Raw genomic sequence first — 26,796 nt, 5'->3', positions numbered from 1 at the left:
ACAACCTAACCTAACGTCGAAATCGAGATTGAGATGTGACTGGCAAGCGAAAATAATGCACTATCAAATTTTTCTGCCTCTAAAATAAATATAATATCACTGTTTCTAAAATGCCATCCTCCTACTAAAGTGTCGCTCTAGGGGCCAGTGCCTAGCTCACCTATACCTTGAGCCGGCCCTGGTGACTGGTGTGAATACCATGTGGCTACTGGCTATATGTGCCTATGTGAGTATGTGACTGACACAACTAGTGAGTAATGACTAGGGCTGGGATTTCGATGCACTTTGCATTGTTTTCCTAAGCTTACTGTGCAATGCTCGTCTTAACACAAATTTGTTTTTTGAATGAGAATAAGAAAGTTTAATTTGCATTTTTTTGCATTTTTTGGCATTTTTTAGTTTTTAGGTCATTTTCTTAACTTTTTAGGGCATTTTAGAGTTTTTGGAGCATTTTTTGAGTTTTGGAAACCAAGTATGAATTTGAAATTTTATTTTAAGATTTTTACACCAACATGGTTTTTAAATAAATATAACAGATTATAAGTAGGTACTCGTAATTCGTATTATATTATCGGACAAGGTTTGAGTAACCTCTACCTGCATTTCCTGTTAAATAATCTTAAATCGGTAAAATCAACGTCTGATGATATCGTTCGACGTTCAGTACGAGTTTTGTCGTCATTAACACCGTTTCTAGTTAATTTTTTTTGATAATTTAGTTTAGAAACAAGGTCTTGTGGTTCAGTGTAACAGTTCAGAATGTACAGGTAAATAAATATACGATCTAAACCTATTAAATAATTTATTTTTAAAATTTAAAATATTTTTTTTTCAGATTGAACGAAGTCCACGTCTATGAGATTAAGTTTATCTAGCTTTGTGTACAACTTTTTTTTTTGATTTATACTAAAACTATGTATTGACAGCTTACACTTGTAATAGATTTTTGTAATGCATTTTTTTAAACTTATTATTGTAATTTATACTAAAATTATTTTAAAAAAAAATGTTTAGATCATAAGAGCATTTTTTTTAGGGCATTATTTAGAGTTTTTAGGTCATAAAAGCATTTTTTTTAGGACATTAAAATCCCAGCCCTAGTAATGACTCACTGACACTTATTCATGATCTACACAAAATATTATATATTTAAGTAGTATAGTTTATATCCAAGTCCTAATAAGTAATAGTCCCATCAGTTATCACTTATCACCATCATGGCATCATCCTAAGTCCATATATTCGTATATTAAACCATGACTATCTATATACCCAATTTCAATAATAGTCCATATAATATTACGACTTGGTTACTTTAATAAGAACTTAATTCTGTTTTTGAAAATATTAGCCAACTCAGCTTTTAATTATTATACACAGTATTAAAATGTATTTTTAATTTTTACGAATAACATAATATAATATATGGTTACCTATAATAGTATCTACGATGGAAATAATTGGAATCCCGAACCACTAATAAAATGTTTATAAATTATTAGATCGATGCTGTTTGAGGACGTTTCCAAATAGTTTCGCGCGCAACGTTCGGGGACTGTCCGCTAGAGAGAGCTCGCGACATGCGTCTGCGTGCGCCACTCCAAAAATCTTCTGGTTTCTGGTCTCTCATCCGGGCGGCACACCGGTGCGTCGTGCATGTTTGTTTTTGTTGTTTGTTGTGGCACAGTGTTCCGACGAACGCGTCGCTGATCGTAGTCTCGTGATTCGTCGTCGCCGTCATGTTAAAACCTTTTTTTTCTTCGTTTCATCCGCGATTCTCCGTGGCATTTTAGTCACTTATAGTTTTTACTCCGACTCTTATCGCCGTCTACTTCGTTAAATTTCTGTTAGTATATTTTGTTTAATGCACAAACATTTTACATATGAAACATAAATAACATACATTTCGCGCACACATATCGTATTGAATGTCCGTCGTATACTCGCACACGGTATAGGCAGTGTGGATCAGCCGAATGCGAATTGTCAAAAAACCGCCGAAGATCAAAACAGACGACACCAAACCGTATATCTAGCACTCAGCAACACCTTTCGGTCGAGGAATTTAAATGCTGGGCAATTGATCACAAGGTATTAGGTTTTATAATATTATAATTTATAGTATAGGTATAAAAATATATTAGCAGCATACACTACTACGCTGAATCTGCACGATATTATCGACGATTTTATGCTATGTACCTCTCCCAGTGTCATATTGTATTGCACACAGATGTTGTAAACTCGTAACGCCGCCAGCCCTAATGTCTAAAATGGCCTTCTTTATAAAATACCTGGTATAATATACTTAGAATAAAAGGTACCGACGCATTCACAGCCCTCTTTGAAAAATCGTCTCCAATTGCAGTTTTCACTCTAATATCGGTTAGGCATTGTAATTACGGAGACTGCTGTATACCTATAGGTACATTTAGGTACATTTATTAATATCACCAAAATGATAACATTGCCAGCAGTATAACGGTCTGAACTAACCGCCAAGTCTACAAAGGTCGAGGGTTTAGACTGAAACATCTCTGCCATTGATTTGTAATTATCCGAGAAGTAATGATGACACACAGTCAATGAGTATGTGGTTAGTAAATAATTTTCACCGAATATTAAACGGAAAGGGTTGTAGAGTTAATAGTGCAAAACATGCTCGCGTAGAAAGTTATCGGCGGAAAACCAATCTGGTATTTTTACTACGATTTCCGTCCTTACGTATTCGAATAGATCTAATTAAAATACAGTAGGTACCTATTTACCATTTTCACATTTCCTCTGATTTTTTATGAAAGCGCAATCATTTATACCACATTTGTCGCTTGTTAATAGATACACAAATTAATTTTAATGACAAATGTTTAGGTAGTACATTTTAGAGATCCGTGATTTTACTTTTAATTACAAGAAATTTTCTATTTATATGCACATTTTCACTAGGTACCTAATCATGTTATAAGTTATTATAATAAAAAACAAAAAAAAGATCCCATAAAAGATTATTAAAAAAAAAAAGTAGTTGGTTTTTTTGGTAAATATAGTATTTTATGAATTATATTATATTTAACATAAAGGATTTTTTATATGATGACTACAAATTACAAACTTGGAAAGTAAAAAACTTTAGGTAAAAATATAAATCTATTTTAAACACGTATTTTCGTCTTTCACAAAAATACTATTTAGTAATTTACATCATAACGTTTGAAGTTTAGTACTGTGTAGTATTATTTTTTAGTATAAATAGTAAGTATTATGACATTATGTATTAATTATTATAAATAATTATTTTATGTGATTGGGAATAAAATGTGTTTTGTATGGTTTAAAAATTATCAACTAGAAATGAATGCTATTCAAATTTTTCAAAAATTTAAGATTACATTTATCGTTAAAATAACTAATTAGCTGAATATACATATACCTACCTATGTATAAAATAAATTATAACAGGATTTTATCTTGTACCTATTAATATTAATCTGCTGCATTTATGTTTAGTAGGTATTAAAATTAATATTTGGTTTAGAATCTCACGAAGAATGGAAAGTTTTTGACATTATTGTTATTGACAATTATTGTCTTCCAATTATGTATTTGGTGTTTGTCCAAAAAGATATTGTTAATGGTGAGAGTTTAGTTAGAAAACAATATTATACTCTAAAATGTTAGAAAGCGGACATCAAAAATATTTTTATTTTATCACTTATCTATAATATATAATAATCTATAAGTATCTAGGTATTATGGACGATTTATTTGACTTTACAAAATTATAAATATAATTGTAAGCACCGTTGTAAGCTATCCGTCAATGTATATATATTAGACAATTTTACTTTAAAATATTAACAAATACAAATTAATGGGTTAGAAGTAAGAATAAAAACAAATAGTCATTATAAATACATTAAAATTCTGATAGTATAAAAAGCCAGCATATTATCCCCAGGTATCTTTTTTAATTGACTAATCTCCGTGTTATAATGTGTTACAATTCGTGATGACTGATGTATTTTGCTATTATTTATTATAACCCATATAAAGTAGCAAATAGGGTTCCCTCGATTCTTTATAATGCCTTTTCAAAAACTGTTAAGAACATAACAAAATATATAATATTAGTTAACAGCTTGGTTCATTACTAGAAATGGCGTTTAAAGTCTAAAATATTATAATTTTTTCTTGAATAATTTTAGATAATAAAAATAATAGGTATATTAGGTAAATTATCTAAAACTAAATAGAAAGTCATGTGAGATCACGGAAATATGAATTTCATAATATTATATGCACGTGCAATGAACCTTTTTTAGTTTTCTTGCATAATATAAACATTAAACAGTTATATTTATTTTATAATTTTATTCAATTTTTTTATTAAATTTATTTACTGTATTAATTTTAATTATATACATAACCATTTGTATTGTTTTATAATATATATACAGGGTGTAACAGGAAGACCTGAACAAAAAATGATGCTACTTATACGTATGACAAAATTTGTGAAAATTATATGGTTGATAAATAATTTAAGAAATATACCGATGTCAGTAAATTCCCAAAAAAATATTTTGAAATAAGTTATTACGTTCTAAATTAATATTTACTCAAAAAATATTGATATATTAAAAAAATTCTAAAAAATTAACTACTTAACTTAGATAAATGTTAATAAACCTTCAAAATGGTTCTTATAATCAGTTATAAAATTTTTTTATATTTGATGTGAGGGAAAGTGACTGAATTATATATATAAAAAAAATTAAAAATTTTGATTACAACAAAAGTTATTTCATCCGTCAGGTCTTCCTGTTACCTTGGCTTCTGTGTATAAATAAGTACCTACTGATTTAAATATTTATTTGTTATGGAAATTTATTCTAATTAAAACTATATTTTAAAAATTTCAAATTCTTGACATTAAAAACATTCAACAAATTCAATAATACATTTTGGGAAGATGGTTTAATATTGCCGCACTCACAAAGAATTTTTAAACATAATTATGGGAGTCGAGAGATATTAAAATAATAGGTATAATAGTACCATACGTGTCAACTCATCATAATATAATTTTTTACTTGTTGTATATAATAACAGAATGAAATAATAACCGAATGTATGTGAAATATTCAGAAAATATATTTATATTAACACTTTATAGACACAATAAAATATTCGAGATATTTTGTATCCCATTGAGTGAGTTAATTTAAAAAAAATAATAATAATGTTTTGCGTATATAATATGGACTTGTTTTTATCGCTGAAAATGATCAGTTTGAGGTATAACGAAATGGGTATATTATTTATAATTAATGTGAAATATATATTATAATTAAATGAATACATTTTTATGAATATGAACAACAATATTATATTTTTAAGATTTTTTCTAGAAATACGTAATTTAGTAAAACCTCTTTTTTTTAAAAAAAAAAAGACAATGGGGAACCCGAGTACCTATATCTGTATACTATACTCAGTTATAGTACGTATATATTGCCTTGTTGTTACCTACCACTTTCCAATATTTCAATATCTTATTTTTCATCAATTTTCCTACATTCATATTTAATATTAACAAAATAATTTACCATATATTATCTATAACCACGTCCTATGCCTATGTTATTCTATGTCAAAGAAGACAAAATTATTTGTCACGATATTTAAAAAAAATATATTTTGTTCTATTTATTTACGATTTTACTTATGTAAAGTCAAACGTTAGTGTTAAAGTTTCAATGCTAATAGCTAATAGGTATATAGAAATGATAAAATATATTAACTTAGTACTTTTATTTGTTAAAAATATGACATCATGAAAAATTATTCAAAAGAGAAGACATGATAATTAAATAAAATAGTTAAACAATAAAGAGAAACCAGCATATGGAATTTATTTATTTTATGCGTTTTTTTCTCGGTTTTTTTCATAGACTATAATATATTTATGCGAGCTAAATATGAGCAATTATTTAGCTTATATTCAGTACTAAATTTATCTTAGGTGGTTATATCAAATTGTTAAGTCATTTAAGTACATGGTAATTTTATCTAACCTGTTTAGTTTATTATAAAATACCTTAGTAAATAATGCTTTCCTACTTAATGCTTGTTGACGCTTGTGCCTTTATAAAATTCATGGTCTTATCAGTTTTTTAAAAATAATTAATCATTTTCAAATAATTCTAGTGTTAATAAAAAGATTATATCACTCAATTCATAAATGTTAGCTTAAGGCTCATTTTAACAATAATATAGTAAATAAATGTACTATCCGCTAAGCATAACGCATTATAACTATTTTGTTTATATTTGTATTTTTTATAACATAATTCGCAAGAAATTTTCAAAATTGTTATTAAAACTGAATATTAATTTATAAAGTAAATTAACTAGGAAACTATTTGATTAATAAATGTTCAATTTCCTTATTTTAACGACAATAGACAACGTAAGCAATTTATTTTTTTAAAGGCCTTTCTAATGCGTGTTAGTATTTTGACGCACTATTCAGCAAACTGTAAATATCTTTCAACTAGTTTTGAAAAACCCCTCCATGTATAATACTTTGTCCAGCAAGAGAACACACCGATTTTGATAATCTCAACTTGATACCCTGCTATTGAGACCGGATCGGTTCCGCTATCGAAGGGGGGTATCACCTCGGGTATCACTTGGGGATGCGCAAAAGAATCGATTTTCGTCCGTGTTTTCCTCGTTGGGCAGAGTATTACCTATACTGGAATACAGCCCGATTTATACAGGATGATAAAAATACAGGTAACTCTTTCTACTGTATAGTTGGCGTTGCCAGTTGATAGGTTATGAGTGTATCTATTGCTTATTGGGTAGGCCACTGTACTTGGATAGTTGGATTGTGTTAAATTTGAATTCAACGATAATTCATTAAATATGAAAAATGAAGTGAAGGTAATAAAATAAGAGACGGATGGATGAACATCTATTCTTAAAAATAGCCTTACATATTAATCTTGTATTATATTGTATTATGTATTACTGTATTAGTCGAGGTATTAGTATTTTCTTAATTTGATAAGTTGATGTAATTTTTGACGAAAACATTGATTAAAACTTATAAGTCAATATGAAAAGTCTTCCCGATTATTATTTATTCCTTTCTGAATTACCTACAATAAATCAAGTTTGTCGTAAACTATATAGTGTTGCATTTTGTAAGTATGCCCACTCCCCGCTTGTCACAATCAGCAAACAAAGTACCAGGAATTCCCTACTTTTGACCCCACAGTACCAATTAGATCAAATTGTTTACCATAAACCACTTTTAATGTTGAAGATTAAAATAAATTTTATCCACCAAAATGTGATCACTGATCACAAATACAAAAAAAACAACAAACCATTGTTTTTAATAGGTATACATCCCTTGTTTCACTCAGGCCTCAACCAATGTTGATTTGAAATAGTCCATAAATTACTATAGACTTTTTTAGTTGTAGATTACATATGACCTATTAAATATATGTTTATAATTAAATAATAACAATAAGACGTATATAAAATTAACTATTAGTACGGAATACGAATATCAGGAATTAGGTACGCACGTTAATCCATCATTACCGAGGTAGTTCTTATTCCTATACGATAATGTCAAGTATTCCTAGCATCATAATTTTACTAGCAAGTAGCAGATGTTATTTTGTATTAGTTTCTCAAAAGATTTCCGAAATAGGCCATAACTGCTATAAACTAGTAACTAGGTCCTAGTTGATTTTATGACTAATTAGTCAGTTAAATAGGTACTCGAGTACTTCAATATATTATAATTTATATTTACAGGAAGTGTACAATTAATTCAAAACTTTATACTTTAATAAAGTTATATAAAAAAATCAAAATTGGAGTACAATACTTTTAAATTAATGTTCATTAGAATAGTGGATACCTAAAGATTATTAAAGAAAATAAGGTTTTAATCATTAGTCATAAGTAAAATATTATAATATTATTATTATTTATTATTTATTTATTTATAACCCTAGTCTCTATATATGTATGATTGGTTTTAATAAAATAAATATTAATCTGAGCAAATGAAAATAATTGTTTATTATAATTTATTAATTAAAAACAAACATTTTACGATTGTTCAAATAATGTATAAGTAATACTACATTCAATATTTATAAAATATTAAATTCATGTTGATTGGTTTGTATATTTGTATAAAAAAATTGTATTGAAATTTCGAGGAACTAGCTTGTAATTTTTGGGAGCATTTAAAGCAAATATTATATGTCATTTTTCGATATTAGCAGTACCTATAGGTACTTAATAATATATTTGAATCGATATGCATTTTGTTTATTCGTACATAATATAAATACTTTAAAAGTGTCGAATAAAAAAAAGTTGTAACTCAAAGAATTTATATGATTTGTTGATAATGGATGGCCAGTTTGTATGTTGTATCGGTGAAAGTATTTTTTGGAGCTTTTTCATTGTTTTAATGTCCCTATTGTTACTCGTGACGATCGTCTAGAGATTACTTATCTGCATTCTGTAGTTTATTTGGATCTTGAAAATAAAATAAATTTTTTGTAATATTTTTCAACGTCCGTATAACGTTATCGTTGTCTTTAGACTTAATATCATTTAATGACACGCGAATAGGTGCAATATCATATTATGATACATAATATTATAATATTATACTTTCTTAACATCTCGTCGGCTTGACCTTACCGGTTGAATATTATCGTTTTAATAAAACTAGGTACACGAGTAACGTTTCCGTTTTATCACCTGTCATCGTGATAATATGTATTATTATTATTATTATAATAATATATTTAATATCCAACATGTAAACCATGCCTACCACTTACCATGTATACATACTAGACATAGTGTATACTCACTGTATACCATACAACTATATTATGCTGTACCTACTATATTATTTGCACCGAGAGTTGCTTGGTATAACAACAACAACAACAACAACAACAATAATAAAAATAAAAACGACAACGGTAACGCGGCTGTGTGTGGTGATCGGCGTGCCTTGTATCAGAGTGTAAACCATATAGTCATTATTATACGGACACCAACGCCCGTAAGATAAACAGGATAATTATTATTATCTCGCACCCAGGTGGCGGTGGCTGCGACGTTCGCGCGGTGTTGTGTAATACAATCCTGATGGCATTTGGGAAACAAAGACTGTCGGGAAACATTCAGGTCGTTCGTTCGACGAAAGACGTTGGTGAGGGGGAGAGTGAGAGAGAGTGAGTGAGGGCGGTGAGGAGAGACTGCGCAGTCGGTCGGATAAAATAGGTGCTCTCCGGTCGGTCTTATCTTTGGCGTGTGTGTGTGTGCGTGTGTGCGTGTATTGCTGCAGAAGGAAAGAGGGAGTTAAAAATAAAATAAAAGAGGAAAAAAAAATACCAATCCAGTTTTAATAATACCGTCGCGCGCGGTGCCGTTTGCGTGTGCCGTGTTCCGCGCGTCTGCATAAGTATATACATAATAATATAATATAAGTGTGTATATAGTCAGTCGCTGCGGCTGGACGTCATCGTCGTATAGCCGACGCCGCCGCTGCCGACATCTGGCAAGCTACTTTTCCCCATGCATAGTTAAGTCACAATGCCGCGAGAACGTTCGTGGGCGGAGGGAGGACAGTGTACGAAAAATAAAAATCACAACTTGCAGCGAAACGTACATAGTAATATAGTATAACATAATGATATACCTGAGGTCGTAGGTACTCTTGTATATATGACACTGGATTATACGCTCTCTATATATAGTAGGTATCTACCTATATCCAAATAATTATTGTAACTCATTTAATATTATATATTTATAATAATTGTATATGTAATACTATTTTTGCACACGAGTTACCTCCTATATATCATATATGCGTCAAAGACTTAGTATGTCGTGCGCGTCAACCTTGGGCGACAAATTGTCGTTTATTGGGACAGGCCGAAATAATCGCCAGTTTGATACTATTATTGTGTACACGGTCACACGGGCTTATATTATAATATTATCCGCGCGGTCCGACGAAAACTGTTCACGACGTATAACTCGCGATTTCCATCACGTCAACCTCGCCCCCATCCGAACGCCAAACTCTCGAGCATGATAATATTATAATAAAATTTAGTAGTATCCGTTGACAGATCTGATTTGTCTCGTACGACCTTCCAGCAGTGTTTATAACATCAGGGACCCACGTGCCACTCATTTCTGGAATTTGCGATGGTCCGTATAACAATAATATGGACAATATTTTGGTATACATATGTATAGTATAATACCATAATTTTATAATGTTATAGCTTATAATACATATAATATTATATCGTTTGGCGTTAAGCGAATGCGGGATGTTATACAAGTTCAATTTACCTATGTGGAATCTAGAATAAAAACGACACGGAATGTGTTTTTATTTATAAAACTTTTTTTTCAACGTTTAAAATTGTCATAGTCTATAAAAACTATAAAAATAAAACCTCTAGGCTCTATTAAAGGCTAATAACCTCAGATATTGAAGCCTTTATTATCTTTTCTATAGTAAAAAAACAACCTCTATTCTACTAATATCCAAATTCTAAATCATTTTAATTATATATATAAATTGATATTTGATAAAATGCTCAAATTAATTACAACTATATATTGTCTATTGATAATCTGCTGACTACATTATTGATACGAGATCAACACATAGCTTTATTATCTATCACCTTGTCCTATTGTACCTATATAAAAGATATTATATCTTGAAAATTGTAAGTTTGAAGTTTTTTATACTTGACATTTTTTTTACCAGTTACCGATGTGTGAATCCCTTGATTAACTCACCTTTGATGCCTACTTGTGCTTTGTAGTAACGTGGTCGTTTATATGCATAGTGAGTACGTGAATATTTGGTTAGGTATATCAGTTATCAGCGATGCGCGGTGGAAAGACATAAATGTATAATATTATATTCACTGTTTTTCTCGCGCGCGCGAATAATAAGAGCGGAACGAAAGGCGTCAATGACTTATCCGGTCTTGTGCAGTTTTATTATTATACATTTATACCATATTATTATCATTTCGGTTTGGCGTTTCGCCGTTTCAGCCGAGTATACCATTATAGGCACTGACTGTTAACGTTGTTGTCGTGGACGTTATGTCTATAGTATTATTATTATAGGAAAACGGAGTATAATCTTTCACTTGTCCAAAACAGATTACGAAATTACCATAATACGCGTGGTATGTACCTATATCTGCGCGTTCGAATTGCTGTAAAGCGTGTTGGGTACACAATACCTATAGGTACCTACCTACTAAAACATTTTTCCGGACCGGCGGTTGGTTGCGTGGTTTTTTTGAGTTCAGAAATTTATATTGCGTAAATTATCATCGTGGTAAACGGAGTTAGTAATTCATATTATATTGTATATAGACGTGTAGTATGCGCTAACATTGCGGCTAGGTAACTATTATATAGTAATATTATAATAAGTAATAACTAATAAGTGATAAGTGATAACCGATCCGTTGTCGCCGAGATCAAAAAGTTTCAAACTTGTGTCGGCTTAACTATATAGTTTTGATTAAAAACCATATACCTAGTCGATTACGGTTTCATATTTGGATACTTGAATGGTATGAATTTTATAAGTACCTACCTAATAATTTTGTTCTTTGTTGTACAATTTTAATTATTTTTTACGGCTTATCGATATTTTTGGTGATAAATATTTTCTATACAAAACGTATATCTGTTTATATTATATTATAATAGTATAATACGATTTTGTAATGGAGTTACTTAATACTTATTTGTAAACAGATCTAAAAAGTAAAATATGATGGTAGGTACCTATGTTAGCTATCGAAGATGCATTAAAAACGATCAGACATACCTCATGAACAAAATTAATTCGAAAAAAAAATAATTAGTGAGTACTGGATACCGGTTTTGTATCTTATAAAACATCTACAGATATAATAATGATGCTCGATAGTTGATAGTTTGATATACACTAGAAACAAACGCCATCTCTCATATCTAAATGAATTACTATATATAGGTAATATTTAGTGTTTTGTATGGTAAGGTTTCTGCAGTGGCGTAATTAAATAGTACAGGTACACGAGGATAAAATACGTTTATATATATTAGACTATTAGGGTGTAAGACCTACAGACTAAATTAATTAATATAATATATGCCTATATTTTACCTAATACTTCTATCGAAGATAACTATTATATACTATATACAATGTGGTCAAATAATAAGTTATCAAGTATAAGTTTAAGGTATTATTTATTAATATTATTCAATGAAAAAATTGTACTCACCCTTCGTTATTATAGCTTTTCAAAAATAATAAAAGTAAACTATGAACATATAATATAATATTGTATTTTTTAAGTGTAAAATACGTGCTTACAGAAGTAAAAAATAAATAATTTGTTTAAAAAACTTTACTATCGTTTTTTTTGTATGATATTCTGTATTTCTATGTAAGTACTAAATTAGGTGAATGCAAGTTATATTTTGTTAAGGTAAATTATTTAATTTTAAATAATTTTTTTTTACATTTTATAACAAAAATATTCAATTTAAAAGTATAAATTACGTAAACTTGTTATATTTACTAGGTACCTCTATGTTTATTGAGATAAAAATATAAAAATTTTACAAAACTACCTATTTGTTTAAACTTAAAACCATAATACTATATCATTATGACATTATATTATATTATAAACACAAAATAAAAATGTTATTGGTATCGATATATTTCATATAACAATACACGTTTCATCAAAAATGAATAATTAATAAAGATAATAGTGAATGCATATTTTATCGAAATATTATGTTTTATATATCTAATAAAAATTATAATTAAACTAATAATTAATTGTAATTAATGTTCTAATCTATTTAAATAATATACAGATTAATATTTTTCTAAATTTTCTTATTATGACTGATGAGTCATGATAGATATTATACTAATATATGTCGTCATATATTATATATTTTCATTATTATAAGTTATGCGCTTATGCCACCCACATACTACACATAAAAAAATAATAATAATACTTAATAGGTAAACCCGGATTCAATATTAATTTATTAAAATATACAACTTATTTTATTTCTCATTAAATCTGAAATCTTTTTATTTTTACTGTGAGATATTGTTCATTATATTTTTATGCTGAAATGTATTCATATAATATATTACAGTATAATGTGTCAATGTATTAAATTTGTTAAATAAATAAATATATATATAATATATATTTGAGAATGGATTCTTATTCAAATAAAAAAAGTAATAATAATGTGTTATATTTGTTATAATCGTGTATAAAGTAAGAACTTACTATAATAAATTACATTTTCTTCGTGAAGTATAAACTTTTATTAATACCTCGATTAATACTATGCAGTATACAATATAGGTACTACAATATAAATGTAGTGTTAAAGTTTTCCAATAAATTTAGTGTTTATTATTTAAGTAATACCTTTAATAGAAATACCTATTATATTAGTCATTATATGGCTGATGGTAATATGAAATAGAATTTTTAAATAGCCAATGTGGATCACATAATATAATACTTGTCATTAGGTCATAATGCATTTTTTTCGTCAACAACCCTGCCGATCATGCTATTGTCAAATTTATTTGGTAAATGGAACATGTATGCATAATAATTCTAACGACGTGAAAAAAATATTGTATGCAACCTGATAATCATTACAATAGAATAGAATATGCTTTTTTAGTACACTGCACAATAATTATTACTCATACAATAAAAAATATATAATATGTATATCCAGCATTTGATTAAAGAGACAAAATATCTTGCATTTCTGTTTTATACAGCAGTAGATTACTCAGGTTATTGGTGCAATTTTAAAAATAAATAAATATGAACGTATTTAAATTTGTAAATACGTTAGTATAATTGGCGTCACACCTCTTATTGTGTGGGTGCGATCAAATTTTCCGCATACGCTGTGTTTGCCAAGACCAACCAGAAGTCAACAAGTTCAGCTATAAGTCTAACTTCTAAGTCTTGTAATAACGTTATTCACGCGTCATGAGCATATTCGTAGAGCTTATAATAAATATATTTTTATATTATATTACGCGGTTTCGTCGAACGAATGAATTTTCTCTATCACCGATCCGTGTCATCATCATTCGGTACGTTCAGCAGCATCGGAGTTCGTTTTGGAGTTATTTATTAGTTCTTCGGTAGCGGCGACAGCAATACGAATAAAAAAATAAAAAATAAAGTACAGGAGAATCCGCCGTCGTCATATGACAAACAACAACAACAAAAACAACAATAATAATGATAATAATAATAATAATAATAATAATAATAATAATCATGTTTTGTGCCTTACAAAATATTTTTTTTGGCCACGTCCCGAACACAAGTATTCGTTATGGAGGAGAACACAGTTTTAATAACGAAATAATACGCGTGTACGCCCGTAGACTGTAGTATACGTATGAGTATATAATATTTGAAAGAGAGAAAAAGACCAATAACCGGAGGAGGATTATTTCGACGGAACGCAGAGCACATGTCACGTTCACATCACGGCACATTATCGCGGAGACGGGTCGACGGCCAATTGACATGGCTACTAATCGAAAATATCGATCTACACACCTTCGCCGTCGTCCAAGTTATTATCATCATCATCATCATCATCATCATTATTATCATTGTTGTGATGTACGTTGTTGTCGTCCTTGTTATATGAGTGCGTGTGTGTATTGTGTTCGGCATACAATTCTGCATCTTGTATATTATAATATACGGTAGCGACGACCACGGCGGCGGCTGCTGCGGCGATTATAGAGGCGCCAAATGTTATCGGAAAAAAGCTTCGTATTTATAATAATATAATAATATTACGACGTTAGGATACCTTCGATCGTAGTCGTCGTCGGTACCAACGTGACCGCAATTCTAAGCATTTGGAACTCTGACCAGGACGGCCCGGGTTCGCTATTTGAGGCTGCATAATTTAATTGCATATATTATTACGCCCCTTGGATTAGCTATAGCATTAGCATCGTTCTTTGTTTATACATAACATTGATACACTTAATACGTCGTCTGAACGAACCCGAACGAGGACAACAATAAAAACCACATACCTAATATATATATATATATCACATAAACAGGTACACGCGATGTACCGGTCTAATTTTTTCCGTGCGTTGAAATTTGTCGCGTTTCATACTCGAACGCGTGGTTGTAAATACACGTGAAATTCGAGTAGATTTGACACATTCCAGAAATTATATTTGTTTTAATAAAATCCATTTGCCGGGAGAAGGTAATGCTGCCGTCGTCTAACGCTATGCTGGTTGATGTCCGTATTTAAAAATAGGTAGATACATTTTACGTGCAGGAAATATAGTCCAGGGTGACTCGCCGTTACCATCTTGTACTGACCAGTTAGGCGTTGTTCACTTATTTTCGTACATAAAACTACCGTTGAATGAATTGAAAATTGTTCGTTTATAGCGAACGTGATAAAATAAATCGGCACAAAACGAATTGAATTATGTACCTCGGCCGTACGATCTCTAGGTTTAGATCTGCTGTCTATATATTTATATACTAATTTAATTTTGATTCACGCCTGTATTCGATTTATTTTCTGAGTAGAGATTTTAGTCGAAATAAGCTATTGAAATTTTGCAATATAGGAACGTACCTACTTGTGTATTTTTTGTGTTGAGTCCCTTTATTAGGAGTTGGGGTAGTATAGTGCTCTTCTGCTCTGAAAGTTGCATGATTAATTTTATCATAATAAATATATCAAACGTGTTTAGTGGTGATCGTAAGTGTTGCATATAAGTAATATAGACTCGATGTCTAAATACTTAGTTGAAATAGGTAAAAATTTCAACAACGATTATCCTCTATCATCCTCTATTATCCTCTATCTGAATATACAAAGTTAGGCACTCATATAAGGATGAAATTTATTAAAGCATGTTAAATATTTATTTATACAAAGATATTTATTATTTATACGCAACTAAATTTAAATTTAAAGTCAATAATTTTATTTTTCATTATTTGTCACCATGTTATTAGGTATTTATTAATTGGATAGGTGAGTTTTGAATTATAATAAGTTGATTTGTACATACAAATTAACAAGATATACCATTAACTCTCAAATCTAAAATTACAATCATAAAATAACGAGAACTAAAAATAGTTGTATAATCTAATTTTTTTTTAAGTATAAAAATATTGTATCTATATTATATGAACTATAAGTACTTAATAATTTATTAATAATAACTATATTAATAATTTCCAAACCATGTTAATTATAATTTTTTTCTTTAATATTTTATAACATTTTTAGTTAATAATTTACTAGTGAACAATATTAATATTACTTGTGTAACGAATATAATTTTAAAATTGGACTTGCACAATAGTTTTTATTTTGTCCTTTTAAAAATTAATTTAATTACATAATTGTAAATAGCATTAGGTTTAAATTGTATTAGTCTAAATCCTTCCACTTGCGTAATATAACAACTAAACAGTAACAAATTATGACCATGAAACTTTCAAACAAATATTTTTCTAATAGTAAAAAATATAAAAATATTTTGTTTGTCATTCATTATTTAATAATTAATAAGTTATATTTTTAGGTATATAATTATATAATTTTATATTTATTTCTTAATTTAAATTAATTTTTCTCATAATAGTCATATTATACATAATTCTACTGGTACAAATATCAACTAATAATAACAATCATTATAGTTTAAATTTGAAATTGAGTGGTCTATGGCTTTACTTTCCTTTTTGAACTTTTTGCTTACAATATAACTACTATATTGTGAAACTTTAAGATTGAACTATTGCAATATCATTGATTTCCTGTATCATAACTTTATAAATAATATCTATACCTCTATCATATGTTATACTCTAAAATTGCAGTATTAATTTTAGAAGTACCTATTTAAGGTATTATACTGTTATAATAAATAATTTTAAAATTTTAATAAGTATAATAGGTACCTATTTTACCTATACATTAATTATTAATTCATTTTCCCATCTAATTGAAATAAATAGTTTTCATGGTAACCAATTATTAGAAGTCTTGTTAAGTTAATCGTACCTGTATAATAATGTATTCGAGCAAAATACACAAGTTATAAGCTTAACATTTTTTATGAATTAAATACTAAACTATTTTCTACAATATGAATTGTAGTTTGAATTATTAATACAATTAGAATCAAATTATTATATGTCCATGAACTTTGATTAAATAATATAATAGTAGGCATAGGTATCATATTTATACATAATATGTGATATGATCAAATGTGTAGTACTGTAGTTATATCAAAATATATCAATGTATTCATTTACAATTGAAATATGATAATAATGCATCGAGAATAATAATATTAATAATAAATATGATACTAAAACATGTATTATTATTATTTTTGAATATATAGTATTAATTCGAATTGAATGTATCAAGTTTTATTTGATTCCCTGCTGCATAGTGCATAGTTATATAATATTGTTATAGGCACCTATAATTATTAAGTTTTGTGTTGAACTTATACTGATATCTGATGAAGAGGAAATGCTTAAGTAAATTCCCCCCTAAAAAGTAACCAAAAAAGTACCTAGAAAAGAGTATGATAACCGAAGAGTATTTAGATATCTTCAAGACTTCACGTCTTCACCTTTATGTAGGAACCACTGTTCCAGACAAAAGTAGCGGTGGTTGCACAACGGTCTGACAAACGAAATTGTCGCCACATTGCTGTGTATATTTATATCGCTTCATTTACGAGTTGCATCAAAATCAAAACATACATAATTATACAATTTAAATAATACATGTTCAAATCATTTTTTATTAAAAAGTACGTAAGAATTTACTTTAAGGACATTTTTTAAATGTTGTAATATTACTATAATGGATTAAATGGTATTTTTTAAACGCACTTTTCTTGTTTATAGAACCTTTTAATCCACGTCCTATTGATTGCTTTCACATTATTTAAGTTATTACTGGTAATAATTATAAATTATATATAGTTAGTGTAAAAATGTATTATCTACTTGTATTTTACATTTTACCTGTCGCCTAGTCTTAAAAGTTTTGTTAAAAAAATTAAGGGCTTAAGGACGGTTTACACGCAATGTACTTATTGTACGTTTTATCGGACATTAAAAAACGTACAAAATAATGTACATTTTATAGAGTGTCTATACGTTCCGTTTATTACTCAGTTGTCCATCTCAGTTTTCACTGTATTTCAGTTTTTTCTATTTAGTTTTTTTAGTGATTTTTGACTATATGGAGAAGCACTGTTGTGGTTTTTTACTATACCTACTATTCCTAGTACGAGTGCATCAGCATTTGAGGAAAAATAGAAAAATAGAAGAAAGTGGTCAAGGCTTTTAAAAAAAAGTCAGTACTCCCATATAAATTTACTGAAAGAATTGAGTATTAACTATTAATGATAATAATAACTGGCGCAAAACTGGACGCTACCACTTACAATCGATTGTTGGAACTAGTAACGCCATACATAAAAAAGATGACACTTGTATGAGAAAAGCTATTTCACCGCACGAAAGACTTTCTCGGCAACTTTAAGGTTCCTCGCTACAGGGAGAAGCTATTAAGACTTGAAGTTCACAACCATTGTATCTAAGCAATACTTATTCTTAAACATCGACTATGAATACTGCAACCCTGAATCTTATATATTTTCAGTTATATTTCCCAACTTAAGGGTGTCGGAGCTGATGCGTTATTACTTATTAGTACAAAAATATGTCTTACATGAAAAACTCTTACTCATCCCTGTAGAATTGTCAAATATCTTTATTTTTATTTTCAAAATTATAATTACAGAAGCTAAAATATAATTTTAAAATGTTATAGAATTGCAGATATTTTGAAAGACCGGCTCCGACACCCTTCAATTTATTCAATACTATTTCGTATGTTAGTTATTTAAATTATTGTAAATTAGTTAAACTATGTAATTTTCTAATGATTAATATGATTATAATATACTCCATTAGTACAAAACAATTATATGTTTTCTTTTTAGAAGCATTTGAAATGAATTCATTTTGTCCATCGTATTTTTGTATAGATTAATCTAATGTTCCAATTAAATTGAGATTTAGATTAAACAATTATAATTTATTGTTATTTTGTAATAAAACACTAATGACTTTTAGACCTTATGTTAATAAATTTAAAGATGTTTTTGATTAAAAAATGTCAATGAATATTAATGGTTTTCTGTCGGCCTACACTCTATTTATGGACTGACTGAAGTGAATACAGCGAAACGATTTTTAACTAAATCCGTGACCTTCCGTAAGTGTGATTTATCTATTGAAGTGGCAAACTCTGTTGAAATAATTAAATTTATCATTTGTCATTTTCGCTTATATACTTAGATAGGTACTTGTTTTTCTTAATGGAATTTATTGTCGTCTATTGTTAGTTCATACCTCACTGATTACCATAATATTGAACTGTTCCTATTATTTTAAACGATAATTGGTTATAGGTAGGTATAGGTATTATACGTGATGATTATAAATTATAATATTATATTTTAGATAGTAATAATATGGTTTAATATTTATACAATAACAATATGGACATACAATATTATGATGTACACAAAAATATGTATATTATTGTTGTTCTGTTCGGTCTTGTGAGGCGTAAATACACGACGGACAGAGAATCTAATTATTATCGATGGTATGCTGATTGCTGTGTATGTGCAGTTTACTAGCAGGTTAATAATATCGTATAACTTATAACGTATGCAGATCCTATATATGGGCCAGCGAATAGATTAGTTGACGATACGTGTTCGCGATATTGCAGTAAAACGTCAGATTCGGACGACGCGCATGACATACACACAACACACGATACACATCAATCTCGCGATCGCCGATCTATGTATAGGTACTTACCTGCGTATATTATATATTGTGACGTAAAAGATTTACTTTTGAAGACTGTCGTTCGTGAAAAAAAAAAACGATACGTAATTTTTCACGTTTACTTGCGAGAACTGTCGTCGCTCGAAAGCCGCACTTGTTGCGTTTTAATCTTTACGTGTACACATCTGTACACATATCTTATATTATTATATGGAGTCGGTGCAGATGAAAATTGCGTAAATACGTTACGCGGATAAGTCGGAGTGTGTTATTTGTTTTTTTTTTTTCACATGTACATCGTTCTCTATGGTCAGGGATGTGATTGACTTGTGTGTATCTATATAGAGGTATAGATACACATTACACGTCATATTATTTTCCTTATAAAGTTCACACACACACACACACACGCGCGACTTGGTGGCGCGGGTAGATAATGTGTGCGTATATATATTATATAGTATACGCGAATATGGTGCACGGCACGCCACGCCGTTACCCGAGAAATATGTGTGACACTGCGAACGACATCCTCGTCTGGTGGCCTCGAAACGAAACCGGTTGTGCCGTATATGTGACCCGGCGAGCACTCGCTCGCTCGTCGGCTCGAGCTCGCGAGTTGGCCGGCGCGGTAACGGTTGTGCTGCTCCGTTACCGGTCCATGCAAATATCCCTCGCGCATTTTCTCCCACCCGCTCATCGGTATAGCCACTGTTTTCACGCCATATGCCCGTATAGTGGCGTATACATAATATTATTATACGAATTTTGTAAGACTATCGATTTTTTTACTTTTTTTTTTTTTGATTATACGATTCTCGTCATCGTGTGCGCACACACGCTCACAGTCATAATGCAATATTATAGTGTTCTACACTCATCGGCAGGCATATACATAAATAATGCACCGCACCTTTATTATTATAGTTATAGATATTATACAGCAGGATTCGCGAGACTTATAACGCACCGAAAATAATCAATATAAGTGGTTATAAATCACTCGATAAATTCAATTTAAGCTTCCGAAAAACATTAACAAAAGAAAAAATGGCAATTCAACGTCTCCACCTCAAACTTCAAAAAAATTATTATGCGGTCTCCTTTTGTAGACCGTGACAAAAATGTCTTTAGCAATCAGTCTAGCTTTTATGTCAAGCCAAAAATTTAAGCATATGCCTGAAGTCCCAGACCCTGGATATGCTGGATTTTTATATGGATTATAAGTAGGCACTTAATAGCGTATACATTATTATAAAGACAATAATATTATACCGTAACGTATCGGACGGCAAGGAATACCGAATACGTATTTTATATTATACAATAATGTGTGTACAGTGGAACAATGAGGACGAAAAACGATCTAGTACCGGAACGTCGCGAATTATATGCGTGATCGCGGGTGTATTATATATTGTTATGGAAGGTGGAACAACGCACTAAGTGTGCGATGGAGGTGACCGATTTTTCTGGTTTAAACGCCGACACGACGATAATAAATAATAATAATATAATAACTGCAATAATAATAAACAATATTTGGCATTGTATTCCTGTCGAGTCGTGTCGCCGCGCACCACTACCGCCACCGCCACCTGTAGTCATCATCACAACCGCCGGACGAACGGGTGCTAGAAATCGTAAATATTTTTTCGGCTTCCACTGCTATTATATTATTACTATTAGGTATAATATAGTACATGTGCTGCACAGTACAACGCCGCCGCCGCCGCCACTGGACCGCGGAATGCGGGTCAAACCGTTCGACGTGTTTCCGTCATTCCTACAACCGATTATTAGCATTTATTATTATTATTACGGGCCGCAGTCCGCTGAGAGACGGCTCCGCGTGCGTATATAATAGTGTAAATGTATAATATTTTATACATTTACACTCAGCGTATATTATATTACTATATTATATTATATTTAGTCTGTAATATTATTATAATCGTTATTATTATTATTATTATGGACTCGGCTGGAGAGACGCGCACACTTCCCCAGTTCCCCGGGTGTATTATATTATTATTATTATTATTATGCGCGTAATGTGGATTTGTATGCAGCCGAAACGGCATTTTTCTGGAGTCGTTTACCGTCGTATAGGTACCGCGTGCGCCCGCTGGCGATGGTAGGTAAACATAATAATAATATTAAATTTCGCCGGGGGGGACCGGTGCGGTGGGGACACACTGTGCTGCTGCTCCATAGGAGTCGCGTCTCCCGCGCTAGAAACAGCGGTAATCTTCACGTCAGCGGGCGGACTGCCGCCCTGGATCCCCTCCTCCCCAGCAGTGATCACAATTCGTTGTCCTGCAAGCGCGCGCGCGCGTAAATTATCATCGGTAATATCCACGTGAAATGGTAATTTTTTTCGGTGATTTGCGCGTAAATCACGCGGCGAGCGAGAGAGACTAAACGCCCCGTGAAACTATGCGCTCGTAAATATAGGTAGAATAATAATATATAATAATAGTAGGCATAGGTACCGGATAATTTGTAATATTATTTTTATGTTCGCTTCTCTTTGTAAACGACTGCATCGTAATAATAATATAATATAATATATTATATACACGGATACACCGCACGTCATTGCGACGATGATATGCTACGAACCATATTTATTATAGGCACAACAAGCCGATGATAATTTGTAAGTACTGTGTTTTAAATGATTTCATCTCCGTGCTATATTATTATTAAATAATTTACAATACTGAGCAATGTCATCTGCAGCCGATACTTATAATTAATTAATATATAATAAAACGTAATAATATGTCCAATCGTTATATCCTGGGACGAAGAGGTCAAGGAAGCGTTCATGTGGGTTAAAGTTCCTGAACTTTTAACGACTAATAATGAATTGTCTTATAGGTTAGGTACCTGCAGGTTACGGCTTACTATATCATAATATCAGTGTGTCAATATATTATATCTATTTATCTGCAGCTATCATGATAATCATTAAATCATGATTTCATATTTCACTACAATAGATATCACATTGGAGTGAGATATATTTATTAAATAATCTACTTTTATGTATTAACCTAGAAGATTGTGGTACTGAAAAGATGAAATGTATATTTTATAATAAAATATATTAAATCTTATATTTTTACGTCTTGCGCTTCAGTGTTGAAGTCGCGGCTATTATTATTTTTTCAAATATTTATTTATACAATACATCATGCATTTACTTATTTAATCTTTATACTTGACACTACGACGCTGTCCTGTTATTCATAAGTTATTATTACTATATATATAGAGTATACACTATACATAACATATAGGTTACGACGGTTAAACGTAATAGGTACCAGAGTCCTGCACACTTGCACAGGTATATTTATTATACATTGAAAATATTACATTTCACGTTACATCATGTTATGATTATTTTAATGACTTGTTGTGATGGGTCTTTGGTCTTCACGATTTTGCTATTCAAACAAACGGTACATATTCTGAAAAGTAAAAAACATCCATCTCTGAGCCAAACACGCATTGATTTATAGCGCACGCATGTGTAGGTATCTTAAATATTCATAATTTGTGGCGTATGGCAGTAATGGCGTACACGAAACGTACGGTGTTCATCGCTGACCGATTTATTTAACGATTCCGATTTTTAAGTATGGGCCCCGCCATGTCGTTCGTTCGTGAGCGGTGCAGGTATTATTATTGTATATATATATACATATATAGGTAATAACGGAAATAAATTCGTGCAGTTATTTCTTCGCGATATTGGTGGGGGAACCGGAATTATAATACATATAATATAGACTATCTATAGTCATATTCATATGGATATATAAGACGACTCGCGATTGCGAGCAATGCCGATTGCCGGCCTGTAAGTATTTATAATTTTGTCACCCCCCCCCCCAGCGAAACAATATAATGTCTCCTGCACGTATCTCGTTTGTAGTTTCTTCAAAATGTCATAAATGTTTATCGTTTAAATAGTCGTTATCATACTTTCCCGATCAAATTATGAAAAAAATGTTAAATAATTATGTTTAACTAAATAATTGGCTGTGCCCACCCGAGCCCCTAATATAAGAACCGACACTGGCGGGTTGCCGGGTTATATATTGTATTTCTATTTTGCGTATACTATAGCAAATACACCGCGGCCGCATCATTTCCTCGGTCGACTGTCGTTGCAGTTTTATATACTTTTTCGATATTCCCATATTCCTCTATTATGTATTTATGTCCGAGTCCGACGGTTGTATTTAAATTGACATTACCGACGCCGCCCTGTGACAAAAACTGACCGCCAGCGTTCGGGATCCGTAAAAAATTACCGCGGCGTGTAAAGGTCAACTATTAATACGCGTATAACAGTGTTTGTCTCACTGTAGCTGCAGTATTGAATTATCGCGTCTCCCCTCACACACACACACACTATTTGTGTATTAAATTCGAATAACGTACCTAATAATATAGCGCTTGGTCATTGGCGAAAAAAACTTGTTTTTTACTCCGTGATGGTGTGTTTGTCGGTTGAAAATGAATAGCTACGGCACAAGGAGTAGAGATAATAATGTATAGATTGATTGTATACTAATATCAAATAAAATTTATTCTTCATATACCTATATATATATACGCGAAGGACGATTTGTGATGTATGTATACCTCTTACATGTATACCTCCTCCATTATATTATTATATATGTATCTAAACAACTTGTGTATAGGAAAATATACTTTTTCCTATATTTACTGAAATTTTTTTCTTTGGAATTCTGAACGTTATCATTAACTTTTTTTTGTACACATTTTATTTCCCGTTAGGTTTTTTTTACCTTCTACGGAGAATGATCGATGTATGACGAACAAAATTAGAAACAATGAACGCAGGTCAGTATGTAATATAAAGACAAAATAGCGGAATATGAGTGTCAGTTTGTCACACGTAAGATATGCGTATTGTAAGTACGATGATCGATGTGTATGCAACAAATTTGAAAAATAATTCTAGCTTATTCGTCTTAATGTGGTTACACGAGTTTATATTTTATATATATAAAAAAAATAATGACCGAGTCAATATTTAATTCCTAGAATCGAAGACGCGACTGTATATATAATGTCTATTTTTTTACTATAGTCATATATTTATGGATGATATGTGTTTATAAAAATCATCTCGATCGTAATTAATGTTTTTGAAAACGTGCTTATTTCTGTGTTCGTCGCAAATTTTGATAGTCATTCATATTAAGTAATCGAATTCGATGACTGAAAAAATAAACAATTCAACCGTTACAAATTATATTTTACTCATCATATAGGTATATTAAATAAAAATAATATAATATAAACAAATACAATTTAATGTAAAAACTCATTTAATAACGACTGCGAGGTTAATGTTCTGCAAAGTTGTAATTTTAAGTATACTACAGTATGTATGTTACAAAATGAACAGTTTGAATAGAATTTTTTTCAATAGCTTATTTAATTTAAATTATTTACATATTAAAACATCGTTATTACAAAAGTCATTGGGAAAATCAAAAAAGGATCATTGGCAAGATGATTGATGGGTTAAATACGAATATGCTATATGCAGCTATAATAATGTAATATTAATTTATTATAATATATATAGGGATTAGGTATCTACTATACATAGGTATATGCTCGGGTATATGTATTATATGTTTTTATAGCCATTATAACATTCTAAGTCTTTCTATGTTGTCTGTATATAGTTGACAACTGAAATAAAACATATTATTTTATACATATATATATAATTATTATACTATATATATTTATTGCTTTTTATATTTGTGCGCGTGTAATGTAGCTAATGCAAAAATGTATAAAGTAAAATGTTGGTATACCTATTGATAAATTAAAATTGATAAAAATAAATGTACAACACATGTGATCACGGTCTTGGAAGATATCTTCTTCTAGATATCTTTTAATACCGTGCATATGACTATTAATGTGATGGGCACGCTATCTAATTAACTTTCAGTATGTAAATTATGGTGTCATATGTAAATCGTAATAATTTTACTTACTAATAAACGCTGCTAATCGGTGACCGAATCAGTTGAATGTATGTATAACTATTAGGTGTAGGTGGATTTTGACGAAAAAGAGAAAACAAATATAAACGATGTATATATATATATATATACATATAGGTATATGTATTTATGTTATAATGTATCCATTATGTGTATATAAAAACTTTAAACTTAAATAATTTGTACAGTAAAAATGCACACATAGGTACTTCGATATTATGCATGTGGAATTTAATGAAAATTTCAGATTAGAGACTCAGGTTTGATTTGTATAATATGAATAAAAAGTTTTAAAAAAATGTATGACATAAAATTATAAGAATTATATATTCTACAATAAAATATTTTTGTTTTCTAAATATGTATTTTAAGTAGAATTTTAAATATGCGTTAAAGCAAAGTATATTGTGATCTTCAATAATAATAATGATACTTTATAATATATTTATATAATATAGTAAATAGGATTGGTTGCTACTGAATGAACAACTAGAAATTATACCTACTTCGAAGTTTTTTATTTTATTTTTATTGAAAGCTAGAAATAAATTAACGAAAAACATATTAAAAGTTTACAATGCATATTTTTGCATATTTTGTGATTTATTAGTTTTAAGGACATATTTTTTAAT

The 26,796-nt window shown here is 30.0% G+C and overlaps 1 protein-coding gene across 2 annotated transcripts in view; it reads left to right on the top strand.

The window, feature by feature from the left end:
• The first annotated feature begins 1,640 nt into the window (after positions 1 to 1,640).
• Positions 1,641 to 26,796, top strand: part of LOC132946196 (uncharacterized protein CG43427) — a 58,141-nt gene continuing 32,985 nt past the window's right edge. For both annotated transcript variants that reach the window (XM_061016068.1, XM_061016067.1), the window contains exon 1: positions 1,641 to 2,091. The gene's annotated coding sequence lies outside the window, so the exon portion shown is untranslated. The remainder of the gene's footprint in view (positions 2,092 to 26,796) is intronic.

The sequence above is a fragment of the Metopolophium dirhodum genome, chromosome 6, assembly GCF_019925205.1.
Source record: "Metopolophium dirhodum isolate CAU chromosome 6, ASM1992520v1, whole genome shotgun sequence".
Lineage (NCBI taxonomy): Eukaryota > Metazoa > Arthropoda > Insecta > Hemiptera > Aphididae > Metopolophium > Metopolophium dirhodum.
This window is presented reverse-complemented; position numbering and strand designations above follow the sequence as displayed.